A 6,825-nucleotide genomic window follows, 5' to 3' on the forward strand; every position below is an offset into this window, starting at 1 on the left:
CTCCTAATATCTCTACCAAGATGGCAGGGGTGAATCTCATGTCAACTCCCTTCACTCTGCTCTCCAGCCTAAACCCTTGCACCCCAGAGGCTAGTACAAGGTTGTAGTAAAAGTACTAAACCAGGTTTGGGTAGCATGGCTGTGTGGGTGACAGCATCGATGCCCAGCTTAGGGCATTAAACCTAGCATATAGCCCGTATTGGTGGAAGTCATCCACCTGCACATCCACCCATTCACTATATTTTTGGACATAAATTTTGCCCAGTCCTTTGAGTGCTCAAACCTAGAGAACCAAAAGCAAACAAACTCTGGTTCTTCAAATGAAGAATCCTCTCTTGGTGAGGCAGCAGGTACTATAGATGGTGAAGCAGGTGTGGGATTAGACCGCAGCTGCTTGCGTGTCACTGCTTTTCTTGCCGTATTATGGCTACCACTTGTGGACATGGTGCTGCAAGCAAGAATACAAACAAAAACAAAGTTAGGGCATAAAAATCTGTGGTTTTAACAAAAAAGATAAGAGAAACTATGGACAGCAGTCCAAAATAGGAGAAAAGTGTGAGAAACTTACCCTAGATTCGTGTAGGTGCGCGGGGGACCCGTGAAAACACGTGGATTTGAAGTAGAAGTGGTCAAACTAGCCCTCGGAGCTCTGCCCTAGAGGTTTGGAGGACTTAGATTTGAAAATGAAGTGAAAATGACACCTCCTGGACTGTTATAGCCTGGGCCCCAATTCTCTGGGCGATGCATTGGGCGGTGGGGCCTAATGCCCAGAGAATGGGAATTTCAGCAATTTTGAGATAATTACTTATGGGCCCTATGGTTTCCACACTAAAACAGTATAATAAACACAAGTGCAACATTTAAATAATTATGTGAATAAAAAAAAAATAATAGAATAATAATATAAAATAATTAATAAAAATGAAGCAATAATGGAGGAAACCACATGGGAATAAACTAATAAAATGAGGAGTGAGTGGCTTAAGGGAAAAGAAATCCTTTTTTTAAAAATAGCTTATGTTAATCATAATTTATACATTTAATTATTTAAATGATTATATGTTTATATACATGTGTATGAACCATTGTAGGTGTGATGCTGTGCAAACTTGAACATAGATACATAGGCATATCAAATTGTGTGGTTGTAGAATTTTGGGAAGCTTAGGCATTGCCTAAAAAAAAAAAAAAAAATTTTTGTGCCTGTAAGTAGGCCATACCATGCCCATAGCCTAGCCCAACAAGGATTAGACCTAATAGGTTTCCGAGCAAGATAAGAACCCCGTAGGTACTGTAATACTGTGTGCAACCTCAAGCTGACCAATTTAATTACCTATCTATATTTCTTAACTTACCTATAGTGTCACACTTAATTTTAAGTTGAGTTGCCATAGTGACCTGATACTTAGAAACTCATTGTTCAGGCTTTGAGACCCCAACAACATGCTTTACATTAGACGACTAAGGAAGAGACTAGCTTGGATACGAGAGATACAGGATGTACAGTCCCGTGCTGAGAATTAATTGATTGTCTACTTAGCACTTGCAGATACTAGTGGACCCGAGGGTTGTGCCATCTACCTATCCCTAGCTGATGGAGTTAGAAGTGACATAGGATACCTTTACATGTAGGCTCTTATCACCAGGATGAAGTTGGAGAGACTTGCATGCTAGACGCCGGTATAAAAATTTAGAAATTCTGTTTAAAATAAATTTCAATGTAACATCATGTGTAACATATCACCGCATAAAAGCACCCTTAAACATAAAATAAATAATTAACAAAAATAAGACATTAAATAAATAACACACCTTACTGGGATGATAACCTGATATCACGGGAACTATGGAACGGGTAATGTACATGTGATAGTTAGAGATTATTTGTTGACCTCGTTAAGAGTGTTGGAGATATTGAACATGTAGCTTCTTCTAGAAAAGCAATCATGGTCAATACTAGAACCAACCGAGGTGGTTCTCATGGAAGACGCCCTCGAAATATCCCGAAAGTTGAGCTGCCGAATGGAACCGAAGCTCAAAATTTTGACGTGTCGGCTACCCTTCCAAGGGTACCGATGGCTGCCCAAGCTACTGCCGCTGCACCTCAGCTAGGTGTAGCAGCTGGAGAGGTGAATACTTTCATGGCCACCATGATGCGGACCATGTAGCAACAACAGGAGCTGCTGGGCCAAATGTCTACACAATCTACGGCCATGATGCAAGAACGAGCAGTACCACCGCCACCACCCATTAGGCCAATACTTTTTCCACCACCTGTGCCTCAACACCTAGCGAAAATTCTACAGCCAAGGTGATGGATAGATTCAAGAAACTCCAACCACCAGTGTTTTCCAGGTTGAATTCTGAGGCAACGTAGCCAAAACAGTAGATTAGTGCCCTGGAGAAGGCATTTGACGTGCTTGAATGTATGGATGCGCAGAAGCTTATATGTGCAGGCTTTCAGCTATAGAACAAGGTTGAAGCATGGTGGAAGGCCACCAAGCCTAATCTCGAAGCCACTCATCCCAATCCTACCTGGGAACAATTCAAAGATGTTTTCTTTAAGAACTACTTCCCAAAGAGCTTTAGGGATAGGAAGGAAGCTAAGTTCTCTACACTTGTGCAAGGAACCAAGTCAGTGCTGGATTACCAGTAGCAGTTTGAAGATCTTTTCCAATTTGCTTTGGAACACCTGAAAGGGGAAGTCAGTAAGACGAGGAAATTTGTGAAGGGACTGAAACCAGAGATCAGAACCATCTTGTCAATTATGGATATTCGGGATTACGATCAAATGGCGACAAGGCGAAGATTATGGAAGACAGATTGAAAGAGAAAGAGAAAGAGAAAGCTACATCATCGCCCGGATTTGGCAAGAGGCCAAGCAACTACCAGAACTTCAGTTGGCCAAACAAGGTTTTATGAGGAGCTAGTTCAAGCCCCAATCCGACTCCGTGTCGTAGGCCAGATGTGGGTCAGAATCCTTTTCGCCCCACTTATAACTGGCCTGCCCAATCAACTGCGAGCCAAGCGACAACAGCAGCTTCGCCAACCCGACCTGCTACAAGTCAAGTGAGCCAAGCCTCGTCACCGGCCAAGTTATCCAACAGATTCTACATATGTCACAAGGCAGGACATATGGCCAAGGAATGCATGCACTGTGGATGCAACACTTACTTGCCAAACCAGTCCCACGCTCGACCTTTTCAGCCACGGGACAATCGGACTCAAGGAAAGGTATTCACTCTAACTAATGAAGAAGCGGAGGCAAATCTCGATGTAATGACAGGTAAGTCCACTGAACACTACTAAATTATAGAAAATACCTTGGTATATGCAAAAGATTTAAAATCTATACGAACCCTAGGTACCCTAATTGTCTCATCCATCCCTGCACGAGTACTATTTGACTCGGGCGTATCCTACTCTTTTGTTTCCACCATCTTTGCGAGTAGGATGTCTATACAACCAAGAGACATCGAGCACGATTTAGTAGTCAGTACACCGACTGGTTGTGTCGTAAGCCTGAAGGAATTCTATGACCCTTGTCCGATAGAGATTTGTGGGAAGAACTTGGCCACACGTCTGATTAAGTTCGATATGAAGGACTTTGACGTGATTCTAGGCATAGATTGGCTATTCGCCTATGGAGCGAGCATCATGTGTGCTGAGAAGAAGAACACATTCAAGATAAATGATGGCTCAGTATTCCGCTACCAAAGTGAACCGATGAGGAAGACCAAGAGAATAACCTTATCTGCTCTCCAGGAGCAGAAGTTGTTGGATGATGGATGTCAAGGCTATTTGGCCACCGCGATGGACACCGAGGCAAAGATAAAGCCTTTGGAGGAGCTCGATGTCATTAGAGAATTTCCTGACGTCTTTCCAAAAGATCTAACCCAGCTACCGCCTAATCGTGAGATAGAATTTGTAATCAATTTGATTCTTGGTGCGGCACCGATTTCCAAGGCATCGTACCCAATGACACCTATTGAGTTGAAAGAACAGTAGGTCCAACTACAAGACTTGCTTACAAAGGGATTCATACGACCTAGTGTGTCACCCTGAGGAGCACCTTTGCGGTTCATAAAGAAGAAGGATGGTACTATGCGTCTGTGCATCGACTATCGGGAATTGAATAAACTGACGATCAAGAATCGATACCCATTGTCGTGCATCGATGACCAATTTGGTCAACTACAGGGTGCAAGAGTTTTCTCCAAGATTGATCTTAGGTCCAGATACCACCAACTGAAGATCAAGAGCAGTGATATCCATAAGATGGCGTTCAGAACTCGATACAGACACTATAAGTTTCTGGTACTATCGTTCAGGTTAACTAATGCCCCAGCAGCACTCATGGACATGATGAACAGAGTATTCCATGACGTGTTGGACAAGTTCACCATCGTGTTTATCGATGTCATTCTGGTGTACTCCAAGAGTAAAGAGGAACATGCTTGACACCTAACTTTTATGTTGCAGTGATTGCAAGAGCACCAGCTGTACGCCAAGTTCAGCAAGTGTGAATTTTGGCTTCACTAAATTGGATTCTTGGGGCCCATCGTCACCAAAGATGGCATCAAGGTAGACCAAGACAAGGTGAAGGCAGTTCTCGAGTGAGAGACCCCGAAGAATGCCAGTGAGATCCGAAGCTTCTTAGGATTGGTCGGATACTACCGCTAATTCATTGAGAACTTCTCACGTGTCTCAGCGCCCATGACAAAGCTGACAAAGAAAAGTGTGAAGTTTGAATCGAACGATGCTTGTGAGAAAAGCTTCCAAGAGTTAAGGAACCAATTGGTAACAAGGCCAATTTTGACCATTCCAGATGGCACCGGAGGAATGGTGGTATACACCGACCCATCCCGAACGGGATTGGGTGGCATGTTAATGTAGAGAGATAAAGTGGTCGCCTATGCCTCAAGGCAACTGAAGGAACACGAAAAGAACTACCCCACTCATGACTTAGAGTTGGCTGCGGTAGTCTTCGCGTTGAAGATATGGAGGCATTATCTCTATGGTGAAAAGAGTGAGATCTTCAGTGATCACAAGAGTCTGAAGTATTTCCTCACCTAGAAGGAGCTGAACATGAGACAGAGGTGATGGTTAGAATTGGTGAAGGACTACGACTGTGAGATCCAATATCACCCTGGCAAGGCCAACGTAGTAGCTGATGCGTTAAGCAGGAAATCTCAAACCGCATCTCTCGCTTCCTTGGTTGTAACCAAGCATATGATAGAAGAAGCTCGGAAGTTTGATCTAGAGCTTATGATCGAGGGAACAACTATGTAACTAGTAGCCATGGATATACAGCCGTCGATCTAGGAAGAGATAATCGAAAAGCAGCCTTATGACCCCGAACTGGCCAAAATAATCTGGGAAGTGCAGCATGGTGTCCACAAAATTTTCATTGGCCCATGATGGGGTATTGAAGTTCAGAGATAGATTGTGTGTGCCTGACAATTTTGAGGTACAGGACTAAATCCTTAAGGAGGCACACAATTCACCCTAGTCGATCCACCCTGGAAGCATAAATATGTACAAGGATTTAAAGAAGTACTATTGGTGGATTGGGATGAAGCAAACCATAGCCATATATGTGTCTGAATGCCTCACATGCCAACAAATAAAGTCGGAGAGACACCAACTGTATGGATTGTTGCAACCACTCCCTATACCTGACTTGAAATGGGAAAGAATTACCATGGATTTTGTAACCAATCTACTTAACACCAGGAAAGGGATGAATGCAATCTGGGTGATTGTAGATAGATTGACGAAAGCGGCTCACTTCATTCCCATCAGAATAAACTATTCGATGGAAAAGCTCGCCCAACTATACATCGAGAATATAGTTTGCTTACATGGCATTCCTGTCAGCATTATATCTGATAGGGATCCCCAATTTACCTCAAGATTTTGGAAAAGTCTACAGAAGGCACTAGGATCTCAACTAAATCTAAGCACAACTCTCCATCCTCAGACGGACGGACAGTCCGAAAGAACAATCTAGACTCTGGAGGACATGCTCAGAGTCTGTATATTGGAAATGAATGACAGTTGGGATGCCCACATACCTTTGGTGGAATTTGCATACAACAATAGCTATCACTCCACCATTGGCATGTCACCGTATGAAGTTCTTTATGGTCGGAAGTCCCAGACCCAGTTGTACTGGGACAAAGTGGGAGAACGAAATTATCTTGGAGCCGAAATGATACGAGCAACCTGTAAAAAGGTTGATATCATTAGAGAGAAGATTAAAGCGGCCCAATCAAGATAGAAGAGTTATGCTGATAATTAGAGGAAGAATATAGAGTTGGAGAAAAAGCATTCCTCCGAGTGTCTCCAAAAAAGGGATTGCTACGCTTCAACAAGAAGGGCAAACTGAGCCCAAGATTTATTGGTCCCTATGAAATCCTCAATAGAGTGGGACCCGTAGCATATCGACTGGCATTACCGCCATCTCTGCTAGGCATCCATGATGGTTTCCATGTGTCGATGCTAAGGAAGTACATCAACAACCAGAAACATGTACTCTCAGCTGAACCTAAACAATTAGATGTGGATATGACCTATGAAGAGCAACCTATGGAGATATTGGACAGAAAAGAACATAACCTTCATAACTGCACGGTCGCATTTGTCAAGGTTCGATGGGGAAACTGTCCCATAGGGGAAGCATCGTAGGAACGCAAAGAGGAAATGCAGGAAAAGTATCCCCAGTTATTTGAGCTACAAGGTAAGCCAATTTCGAGGAGAAAATTTTTGTAAGGTGGGGAGAAATGTCAAGCTTGCCCCTAACTGGCTGGAAATTTTGAATAA

This window comes from Telopea speciosissima, chromosome 8 (genome assembly GCF_018873765.1).
Source record: "Telopea speciosissima isolate NSW1024214 ecotype Mountain lineage chromosome 8, Tspe_v1, whole genome shotgun sequence".
NCBI classification, from domain to species: Eukaryota; Viridiplantae; Streptophyta; class Magnoliopsida; order Proteales; family Proteaceae; genus Telopea; species Telopea speciosissima.